Raw genomic sequence first — 12,424 nt, 5'->3', positions numbered from 1 at the left:
ATATATCTGTGTGATGTTCTGTTTCTCGATCGCGTCTTTTAAATGTTATGAGAGAACGGTTAATTTATGAATGTGTAGTGTAGCCTAGTTTTGATCACTTTATTAAAAGTGGTAGCTGTGTGCCGTGTGTAAAGTAAAATAAAAATAGTTTTAGCCTCCTACTGACTAGTGTCCTGCCCTTCCCAACCCGTTTATACCGTTTATTTTTATTTTTTCCAGTCTATGGTTTACACACACATAGATGATTCGACTTTTGGTCGACCATAGAGAGATTCGAAAATTCTGATTCGAATGTGTCAGTCGGGGACACCCCTAGTATAAAGTAGTGTGTAAATAATAAACTGCAAAAATACCGATATTTAAATATAAACTCAGCCTTTTTTGCACATCTGTGTGTGAATAAGTGGCACATTTTTGACAATTTTACATACTCAAGCAAACGTGATGCTTGTGTTTTCAGTGTCCGCCATCTTATGAGAACTTAATCTCCAGAGCCGCTCTGAGAGTCATTTAATGAGCATTTCCTGAGTGCAGTTTGTTAGAAGAAAGTCTCAGCATGCGTTTGGCCATTGCATTGGGTTGTTTTCCGATAACAGATACTGTATGGACAATCCCAGCCAGCTCAGTGTTTCTATGTATTGTGCTCTGTCAAGTGGCATAAGTGATTCTAAATAGGCTATATAGGTTAACATCATGCATTTCCAGTGTGGAGGAATGAACTGTTTTCCCCCAGCTATGACACGATACAGAGAGAGAGAGAGAGAGAGAGAGAGAGAGAGAGATTATCTAAGCCCAAGTAGCAGTGCTTCGCCTGTGCTTCCCGATAATATAGTCTCATGTCAATATATGCCTAGGAAAACACCTAGTCCTAATCTGCATAGATATTTGTACTTGTTGTGAATACGCAGGCCATGCGTTTTAAAAAAAAATCACTTTATATTTTTGCCTGGTTCTGCACCGTGAGCCTCAGCTAACTGCATGCGCTCCTTCCCAAACAGACAAGGCATACTATTCTTTGAAACGTCAGGGCAACACTGAGTCATTTCTTCTTTAAACGATCAGAAAGCAGTGTTGAGAAGTTAAAGGGTTAGTTCACCCAAAAATGAAATTGATGTCATTAATGACTCACCCTAATGTCGTTCCACACCCGTAAGACCTTTGTTCATCATTGGAACACAGTTTAAGATATTTTATATTTTAGTCCCAGAGCATAATGCAGTCAATGCCCACTTTACTGTCCATGTCCAGAAAGCTAATAAAAACATCATCAAAGTAGTCCATATGTGACATCGGTTGGTTGATTAGAGTCTCTTGAAGCATCGAAAATACATTTTGGTCCAAAAATATCAAAAACTACAATTTTATTCAGCATTGTCTTCTCCATGTGCCCTCCAAAAAGACTCAAACGGTTAATGAATCAGTGAATCGATCAATGATTCGGGTCGCCAATGTCACGTGATTTCAGCAGTTTGGCGCTTCAGAGCCACACTTAAAGTGAAATATCATGAAAATCCCTCACTGCGTAGCTGTATATTAAACATCAAAAATATTTTCATCGCCATGTTGCATCATGCAGCATTGTCACTTTCAATGCGGAAAGATTTGAGCCGAATGTAACGTACAAAAACACATTCATTGTAACTTTAGAATGGCCAATAATATGCTGATGGTTTCAATTTTGATCGTGTTTTTTTCTGAATCATTTTTGTTGCTGTTAGTCTGCTCCAGGCATGCTTGGATAAACATGGAAACTAAGCACGTCATTAATTAATCGGTGTAGTCTGAGCCTTCAGTTGTCTTATCTCCTAGCTGTTAGACTAATCTTCTTTCATGGCCTCTTCCATCGCATTCCCACCCTATGTCACCTTCCTGATATATTTTGAGGAGGCTTGGGACCTGGGTCATACAGCTCCTTCAGTCTTGAGATACTTTGAGCTTATGTCATTTCATTCACAGCTCACCATTGTATTTTGCCAATTAGGTGAGAGTACTGTCTGTGGAACTAACAATCACATAAATCTGCGTCAAGAACGCAGTTCGTGCCTAATAGAGACCATTTGTGCTTTGTTTTTGCTGTTGATTGGCAGGATTGACAACTCCTGCTTTCCTCCAGCAGATGGACTATCAAGTTGCTTGGCTTCTGGAGTGCCAGGTGCTGACTGTTAGACCTGCAATTGTTAGCGTTCTGCAAAGAAAGAGAGAGGTCTGGTTCGCACATGCTGCTCCTCTCCCACCTGCAGCTGTCTCTGATCTAGAAAGTGCCAAGATGTGCTTTTTCAAATAGCAGCTGATGTACTGCAAAGCAAGTGTGGGAACACAACACGCACTATATTAGTGTTATAATGATTATAACTAACACGATTATAACATGACTGGATGGATATCGAGAACCACTTCCATTTTTAGAGCTAGTCCCAAATTTCAATAATATGGAACCAGGAGTGGAGTATGTGAGCGGAGTGGGAGCGAAGCAACGAGATTTTGAATGGAGTGAGGAGCAGATTTTTTGAAAGTCCGACTGTTGTGGTTCCACTGCCGCTCCATCACGAGTACAATTCATGCCAACGGGCCGGCACATAATTACTACATTTTTAGCCAGAACTAGAGCTTAGATCGGCTCAAAAATCAAGCCCAACCCTACCCGAGCCCGTGCACCCGAGAAACTGGCCGTGCCCGGCACATTAACTGTAATTATCGAGAACGAGCCTGTAATGACTAATGAGTGGAGAGCAGCCGGTGTGATCAGCTCAATAATCCGCAGGTGCGCGCTCATGAACCCAGCGGTAAAATGATAGCCGTGTCTCATTTCAGAAGGCCTCCGTCCTCCGGAGGTCGCATTCGAAGGGTACATACGTCATAAGGCCATCTCATTTCAAAAAAGTGAGTAGGACACTCCAAATGCGACCTTCGAATGCGTCCTTCTTTCACAGGAATTTCGGAGTGTACATGATGTGTATCCATCACGGCTGGAGATAACCCACAATTCTTTGCATCGCCGTTAACAGCCGTCATATTTTTTTATAGGCCTATTATATGAAAAAAACAGCACCACCGCCAGATATACATGCAACCGTATGTGTGGTTTTTAAATTAAGTACAAGTTTTTTCTGTTTTTTTTTTTAAGCTCTATTACCTCAAACAGATAGTTGTGGTAAGGATTACAACTGTTTAGCGCATTTTAAACGTTTAGAACAGTACATTGCGCATTACAGAAAGCGCATGTCTGTAGTCTATGGAATCCGTGCAGCTCTTAAAGTGACGGCACATTTCCTGATGCTGTCTCTATGATGAGGTTAATAAAAAAAACATAAGACATTGAAAAAAATCTCACTATTCTAGACAGAATAACTTGTGACAATATTTGTAAAGTAAAGCCTAAATTTGATTAATATAGTGCAGTGTTATTTTACATTTGATTACAGTTTCTATACCTGGATACTAGAAAATGTTTATTTCAATCGTATTTTTGATTAGTTGTATTTATTTGTTATTTTTAAATGATGCGTGTTTACTTGTCTTTAATAATGCTTGAAATAATTAGGCGGGTTGTTTTGCTATGTTTTTTTTTTTAATTAATGGGCTATGGTTCCTAGCCTGTTGATTGTTGTTCATGGTATACAGCTACAATGAAATGTTTTGCATTAAGACTTTTTTAAATACTTTTTTTGTTTACCTTATTGAAACCGAAATTAGGATTTGATAAGAATCAGAAACAGTTAGGCCATCCTTAAAAATATTCTTGTTTGCCGTAACCCGACCGACCCTGTCAATTTAGGGCCGACTCAATTTTTTATTTTTTTTCCCTTTTAGTCCGACCGACTTGCCGGTTGTAAATGGGCTTTAAGACCGACCAATTTCTTTTTTTACTTTTCAAACAACTAATACAACAGTAATAAAATAATATGAATTATATTTTAGAGTATTATAAATGTATAAATTGCCTAGGCCATACAAACGAAGGCTATGTTCTTTCGTTTATAGAAAAACCCGTGACGTCATCTATGTTTACACTATGGTTAACGGATGTCACACTATGGCCTGCACGTGCGTTCATTTCGGCTCATACTCTTATTCACTGTAACGTTAGACTGTTAAAGCCCTGTCGGAGATTTCGCCGCATTGTGTGACAGGAGTCAGGACCATGGACACGTTACACACACCAGGCAAGTGCACTGCAGAGGGGAGGGCTTTAAGCCCCTGCCCTTTTTGAAAATGAATCAAAAGTGCCCCTCTCAACATTTATCATTACTATATTGTGGCGAATAAAACAACGTTTTATTATAACAACGTGTACAAAACAGTAACAAATGGCGGAAAAGCTGTTTATCTTGTCTCTGTCAGTCTGAAATGTCGTTGTCATAACGCGTTGCTATGGGTAGCGGGTGTTCTGCTCGACCTGCAGCGCGTGGTGGGAGCGGCGGCACTGGTTGTAACTTGAAAAATAATGCTTTATGTATGGTTCTGTCGCTGGATACACGTCCACTACAACAGCGATAATAAAAGAAAAAGTGGGCAAAACGGTCTATCTTTGTAAACTGTGTTCAATGCATGCGAGTGCTGCCGTATGACCAGTCATGTTCGCCATCATCACTCAGTATATTCGCCAGAAGACGCGAATGAGAACCCTCTGCAGTGAGAGAAGATCTGTCTCTGTGCGCAGCGTGCGCACGTCTCGCAGCGCGCAAATATTGAGTTCTTTCAAGTCTTGCGTTTGAACGGATAAACTCACACAAAAAGTATGTCAACATGTCGATCTTGATGAGTATCCATCAGACAGTCTGTATATGCCTTAAGAGAACTTTATACAGTTGAGAAAGACGATGCATATCTCTGTATTAGGTCTTAAAGGGGCAGTAGCCTTTACTGCTGTCTGTCAAACAAAAGGACTCACTCACTGCTCTTGATTGAATAGCTGGTTATAGCTACTTAATTAATTGAATTCATAAAAACAACTTTTTGCTTTTTAATATTCAAATGCACTAGTCTATATCACCAGATGCGTTGGTCTGGCAAGAAGTGCAAGCCACTTCAGAGACACAGATAGTTGCGTGTTCTGAGTTAACACAATCGAGCGTAAAAATAAGAAACATATCACGGGAAAATACTAAAACGGGAAGACAGCGGGAAAAGAGGTAAAATACCTGAGAAACCCGGAAAAAAAGGGAGGGTTGACAGCTTTGAGTCAATGACAGCTAGCTGGTGGTTGGACCCTTTTCTTAAAGAATGCACCTGAAATTTATGCAATAAACATGTTTTTGACAAATATTTCAATTTGTTTGTGGTCTATATAGCCTGCAATTAGCCTATGCGCCCGAAGGCACGGCTTGAAGACCCAGTCAGTGATGTCACGATATGCCAATTTGTTTAAATTCATACCTACGTAATCACCATCACCAAAAATTAAAAAAAAAATTGTATTAAAATTTGAAAAAAAAAATATATAGACCTACCTACCGACCCTTTTTTTAAAAAAATGTACTGTTACTGCAAACCAAAATATTTTTAAGGATGGCCTTAGCCGAATCGGAATCATTAAAATTCAAACGTGACCCTAAACATGACCTGATAAATCTTTTTTTTTTAAATCAGCAAAGACACCTTCAATTGTTTAAAATGTACAGTAAGCATACATTATAATTTTATAAATTATAAATATTTGATTGGACATTGCTTGATAAACATTATCTTTGGTTCCTGCCTGTTAAATGATTTCAGGGTTTGCAAACTGAGTGAAATAGATGCTGTGGCTAATGCTTTAGTGAGTCATACTAGAGAGAGTCTAATTATGGAGGCAGGCACCCATCCATCAGCCTTTGTCGTGAAGGCTGGCAGAATTAGGATGACATCTCTCTACATGGCCAGCATGTCCAGAGTAGGCCTTCCAGGCTTCTCTTCCAGATCAGATTCACTTAGTCATTGCCAGCAGGCCATCTAAGCAAATTCGGTCAGGGACTTTATCGCCAGACTCATGCTTCAGCAAAGGAAATAATCATTTGAGCAATCTAGTGAAGCAGAATATGGCTGTTTCTCTTTTGTGCTTCGAGTGGCTACAGTGATTAAAGTCTCTGATATACGACAACCAAGTGAAATCAAAGAACAGACTGCATGGTCTGACTGTTACAAACCCCTATTTAACGTCGGCAGAAAGGAGAACGGACCTTAAAAGACACATTAAACCAAAATACAATGCATAAACATTTTATTAAAGGGTTAGTTCACCCAAAAAGGAAATTTATGTCATTAATGACTAATGTCGTTCCTCACCCGTAAGACCTCCGTTCATAACCATTTGAATCTTTATTTGAGGTTTGAAAACAAACAGGGAAGAGAAGGCAATGCTGAATAAAGTTAAGTGGTAGTTTTTGTGATTTATTCTGAAATATATTTTCGATGCTTCAAGATATTCTAATTAACTAACTGATGTCACATATGGACTACTTTGATGATGTTTTTATTACCTTTCTGGACATGGGCAGTATAGTGTGCATAGGCTTCCATACGCTCTCTGACTAAATATAAAATATCCGAAAATGAACGGAGGTCTTAAGGGTGTGGAACGACATTAGGGTGAGTCATTAATGACATAAATTTCCTTTTTGGGCGAACTAACCCTTTAAGTAACAAAATTATTCAAGGAAATCATAACAAGGGAATACAATTCTAAAATAATTAACAAAAGTTAATGAACCCAAACAAACAACAATAAACTCCACCAAGAATGAAGGCAACTTTCATGTTCGTCCTTGCATTGAGATGACGACCAACTTTATCCAATGTCGAAAACTTCACATCTTCGCAGATGGCTGATAAGGTGGATTTGAGCCTGGATTGTGTCTAGCAATGTTGGTAGATCAGGTGAGCTAAGCTAATCTGCCATTTGACTTTTGCTTCCTCTGGCTTTGTGTGCAGTCCTTTTTTCTTTGCTTTATCTATTTTACGTAATGGGTAAGTGCACTCTGGTCTGGGGCCCCACCCTCTAAGTGAAGAAAAAGATGAATGAAGTACAGGAAGAAGTATATAGGGTCATATAAAAGTTCTGAAAAGAACATTATTTTGTGTATTTGGTTTAATGCAAGTTTACATGCGTTTTAGGTTAGAAAGAGATCATTATTTTATATATACAGTACATTATTGTTTCTCCTCTGTGCCCCACCTTTCTGAAATGCATTGATTTTTACAAAGCTCATTGTTGTGAAAAGCGTGGTGTGCTCTGACGTACGTTTGTGGGGTGAATGAAGCGTTTTTTGGAACACGTGACTGAGCCTTAAATTTTACATTTTAAGATTTGTAATTCGGCAGATCTTATACATGCACAAACAGCTACATATAAGTTAAAACTAAAGAAAAAGGAAAAGAAGAAATCACATCATATGATCCCTTTAATTAACACTTATATACTTGTAAACAAAGAAGCTGACGAACGGCGGCCTTTCAAATCGACTTTGGCCGTGACTCTAAAAGACTTGGAGTTAAGCTTTTCTTTGAGAAAAAAACGAGGAACATTGATTTAGGAACATTTAAAAAAAAGGGAAGATGTGTTTAGAGTTTTACCGATCGGATACGGCGAAAGTTTAATCTGTCAAATAGCTCCGCTTCACGTTGCTCTGGTTGGTTGTAGCGCTATCCAATTGCGTGCCGAGGGAGTTTGAAAGGCAACCGTTTATCCCGCCTCTCGGATTGAGCCCTGTCAATGGTGAGTTCCCAGACCAAACATCTTGGTGTAGGTCTGGCTTGTCAGGCTACCGTTTTGTAGCAATACATTCAAATTTAATGTTAATAATTGTATATAAATAACAGCTTGTTCTGGCCAAGAACTGCCCACTTAAACAGGAGGTTAAACTTGATGTTTGATAGCGTATTAGATATAAAGAAAATCATACTTGGAGCATATAGTGTCTCAAACACCTGGTATATCGTTCATCTGAGAATTTTACATTGGAAGGTGCCATTTTTTTGCAGTATCCATGTTGCAGTTTTTCTGAGGCTTATTTCAGGTAAAATAAGGCTTTGCATAGCAATTCCCATTCCTGATTCGTTTTTATAAATGAAAAGTTTATCTGCTTGATATTCTCATTTGCTGGTGAAAGTGTGTGCATGCGCAAATGCCTGAAAGAGAAAAGCTTTAGCTGCTTAATGTGTCATTACTAAGTGTTCATCATTGACCTTTATGTCACTCAGCAACACCGAGAGCAAACCTTTTACAAGGCAGCTATTAAGACGCTTTGTGCTTCTCGGTTTTAAACCAGAGGCTGATTTAGGGAAGCCTCTGAAAAGAGTGGGTGTTTGGAGCACAACACTTTTTTTTTTTTTTTTTTTTTGCATTTATTTTCTCTGTGAAAAAAAAAAGACAGATACATTGCGTTCAAAGTTAATTGTAGTGTATGGACCAAAAATATTTTTGGTCCTTTGTAGAAGAAAGAAATTCATACTGCTTTGGAACGACATGAGGTAAATAACTAAACATTGACACTGGATCTTCACAAGTGAAAGCGAAAAGGACAGCGTTTTAGTGTACATTTTTATTATTTTGTTTTGGTAATGTCATTATTATTATATGTTATCTCTAATTCTGTCTAGAAGGATTATGTATTTGTCTGTGGCATTGTTGTACAGTATTTACTGTCTTTTCAGAAACATGTAAAGCACAATGATCAATTTTCACTGTGGAAATTAAAATGCTAGTAACTGCAATGTTTGGCTATTCTAAACGTAGTATTGCCCAAAGCATGTGCAGAGTAACTTTGCAGTAGTTTTAATTTTCATAAGAAAGGAGGAAGTGAGTCAGGAAAGTGCTGCTGTGTAGGAGGCAGTGGTGTCCTTTCACTAAGTCACAGGCACACCAAGCTTCTGTACTGGCCATTATATTACTTTAAAATTCATACTGAGCTGCTCTGAGTGTCCATGTTAAAGATAGCGTGACATGTTTTTGTCTTTTCCTTTCTGGTATCGCTAACCCATGTCAACTGTTTGTTTGCCAGACACCAATCATTCTGTCATAAACAGCATAAACGATTAATGCTTCATTAATTATTCTACAACTGACTAATCGATTGGTGAGTTGCAGTAAAACCTTCTTGGAAAAGTTGCATTGTTTAAGTTAATCCCCTTTAAAGCTCCGCCACTGCGGTCATACAAATTCAGATGGACGTCTTTGGCTCGTTGCATCGTGTCTTGCAGTTATCGTGTATTATTTAGCATCCCATCAGTTTGAAGATAGTTGTGCTAAAAATAGTCTAACCTTTAAAAATGTGTCTTGAGAACCATGCATTCTGTTCAAGTGCCACGTCCTTTTGGCACTTGATGAGGTATTGTCTTATTTGATATCGTTTGCTGACATTTAAAGCGATAGTTGACCCTAAAAAAAATCTAATTCGTTCATCATTTACTCCCTTGTCCCAAATCTGTATGACTTTCTTCTATTTTGTATAGGGATGTTAACTGATGACCGTTTGAACAATGGTTGACCGTATCAATGTTAACCGATCAAAGTTGTCGGTTGTCGGCTAAAAAACAAACAAACTGATCTATAAATAAACGCTACTACAGTTAGCCGTCTCATAAATAATTTCTTATTTATTTTATCATTTATTACCCAAACGTTTAATTCATACTGAAAGCCAGAGGGCGCCCTCGGACGGAAAAGCCACATTTGCTTCAGAGAAGTGATATGATGAAGTTCATTTTCAGGAAACCCCTTATGTGAAGCTAACGCTGTAAACATGACGACAATAAACACGACTGCAACAAAATATGGTTTATTTGAGTTCTTCAAGCCGTCTAGGGTATTTTCATAATAATAAAGTGTATTATAATGCAGTGCTGATTGATGTAGAATACTATAAAATAACGCATCGTCTGCCTCACTCTGTGATGAGAAGCCACATCAGCTCACAAACACTCGACTGACGATATGAAGTGAGGTAAAACAAGTTTTTAAATGTTGTCTTTTGTTGAACAGGTTTATGAACGCTTCACTAGTTTGTGAAGATGTTTGACTCGTGTTGCTTTTTCAAACACACGTTATAAGCGACTCAAACTCGCAGTCTTTCAGACGGAGCAGCGTTTACTCCTGATCTCAGAGCCGCTCTTCGCTAACACACTGGGTATTTATTTATTTAATTAAAATTGCAGCCTTTAAGCTTTCATAATCGCACATTTAAATCGCGATTGCGGTTCGACTTCGATTAATCGTGCAGCCCTACCTCGAACTAAAGCGGCGTCTCTTCGGAGCTGTCATTTTCTTAAATGAGCTGCGGCAATTTTTAATATGAGCTTCTAACGCTAGACAAAATCCTTTATTTTCAATATCACCTTGTACCCAAACCATTTCGAAACTAAAGAGCCATTTGTCCTTCGATTACAAACAAGCTCCTCGGCGGTGCGTTTGCGGGACTCATGTTTCACGCTGTAGGGGATATTTTTTTTTTAAGTGACGTGAGTGAAAGGGAGGCGGCGCGGCGCCGGGACAGTGTGTGTGTGAGAGCGGGAGGCAGAGCGGCAGAGCAATGCGACAGAGTTGTGAAATTGCAGGCGCGGCTTGCGGCTGTTATTTCAAATAGCGCAGCATATTTTAAACTAATCAGTTAACCAGTTTCAACCGGCTAATGAGGCTCGGTGGTCCGTCAAGAAAATGTTTAGTTTTCGCCATCCATAATTTTGTAGAGTACTTCAGTCATTTTTGTCCTTACATTTAAAGTGACTGGGGTCTTAAAGTTGTTTTTGACCTCCTCAACATTTATGGTATGTAGTGGGACACAAAAATACTTTTGCATGCCATCTTTTGTGTACGACAGAAGAAAGAAGTAATACAGGTTTTAAACGTGAGGGTGTGTAAATAATGGCACAACTTTTGTTTTTGAATTAAAAACTTCTAATAATAGTTTCTTAAAATACACTAAAACAGGACGAGTAAAGTGTCTGTTAATCAGCCTAACCAAATCTACTATAAAGAAACTCTAGTTGGGGAATGTTAGTTGTGTGGTGATGTTTCCTGCTCAGGGGGTGGTGCAATTAGAGATGATTGCATTAGATTAATATGTGGTTTGTGAAGTGTGAAGTTGTACATGGGCAAGCTTGTTTTTCAATATCGAGGTCAACATGTAGGATGTATTAAATGTCATGGTGTTCCTCTCTTGCCTGAGGTGGGTTTTGTGTGCCATATCATCAGGTTATGATATGATAGTCATAACAGAACCAGACCAGGGGTTTACCTTATCCGTGGCATAATGGAAAAAAACGCCCAGTATTGTTTTCTGGTCTCTTAATCCCCCAGCGTTTAACTGATCTTATGAAAATCTTATGTGATTTATGAGCTCACCAAGATGTACAATGACCCCTTCATACCCTAGGCATCAACAGACCTCAGATTCTCCATTTTCAAACACCCTGTATCTTGGAAACCCAGTTGGCATGATGTCGATACCCACCGGTTTTGTAATATCTAATTCACAAAGAGGAAATTATGTAAAACCAAAGATATGAGTAGCAGCTTTTGTCATGATCTGCTCTTGCATCTGAAGAAGCTTTGGATTATGTAATTTGTTTACGTCCAAAGGCCAGTGAATAAACAAGGGTGACGCTATAGTATTACACACTAGCTTGACTTTAGCACCTGCTTATTAACTGAATCAGTAGCTTGAGATGTTTGTCATTTGCTGTCAAATTTAGTTTTTTTTAAACTGATGCAGTTCATTTCTTAGAGCAGCACAGATGCGACTAAAGAAGGGGACAGACAGGATGTAATGCGAGACTGATCAGATCCTGTTGTCCTACCTTGAATAGCTCATGTAGCTCTGTTCGTCTCTTGCGCTGTAAAAGGATACTCTTTAGTGATCAAAGAGATGCAGAACAAAGAGAGTTTGAGTTGGTTTCAATGTTTTGGAGGATTGTTATTAGAGCTGCAAATAACTATTTAGATCTGAACTAGGGGTGTCCATGGTTAACCGATTGACCGATTAACCGTTAAAAATTGCGTAACCGAGTGAAACATTTTGCTCGGTTAAGTGGCGTCAATGACGTGCCTTGAATTTAGTTGTAATATATGTTTGCACCCCTAGAGACCGCCAGAGCGCTCCCAGACATTTGTAATATCCACAAGAAGAAGTCATGACCCGCTTTCTAAGCGGGCAATGAAGCGGGCAAAGAAAGCGTGGGAGCACTTTAAAAATGAGAGTGACGGGGCAAAATGCAAGTATTGCAATGCAGTGCTTACCGCATTTTTCAGGCTATAAGTTGCTCCGGAGTATAAGTCGCATCTAGGGCCCTATAAAATCCGTTTTATTTTTTCCCAAATTCCGTTTTATTTTTTCCCAAATTCCGTTTTCTCCGTTTTAATTTTTGCAAATTACGTTTTTTCCGTTTTAATTTTTGCAGATTCCTTTTTTTCCGTTAAAATGTTTGGCAATTCAGGTTTTTTTTTACCCTT

General features: G+C 38.8%; 1 protein-coding gene across 2 annotated transcripts in view; it reads left to right on the top strand.

Annotated features, from left to right (window-relative positions):
• plekhf2 (pleckstrin homology domain containing, family F (with FYVE domain) member 2) overlaps window positions 1-12,424 on the top strand; it is a 45,989-nt gene that overhangs the window by 20,039 nt on the left and 13,526 nt on the right. The window contains exon 1 of one of the 2 annotated variants that reach the window (XM_067448311.1): window positions 8,350-8,448. The exons of the other annotated variant lie outside the window; for it this stretch is intronic. The gene's annotated coding sequence lies outside the window, so the exon portion shown is untranslated. Of the gene's footprint in view, window positions 1-8,349; window positions 8,449-12,424 lie in introns of those variants that run through there. 2 annotated transcript variants of the gene reach the window in all.

Source organism: Pseudorasbora parva, chromosome 7, assembly GCF_024679245.1.
Source record: "Pseudorasbora parva isolate DD20220531a chromosome 7, ASM2467924v1, whole genome shotgun sequence".
NCBI classification, from domain to species: Eukaryota; Metazoa; Chordata; class Actinopteri; order Cypriniformes; family Gobionidae; genus Pseudorasbora; species Pseudorasbora parva.
Note: the sequence above shows the minus strand (reverse complement) of the source record. Positions and strands in the feature narration are given on the sequence as shown.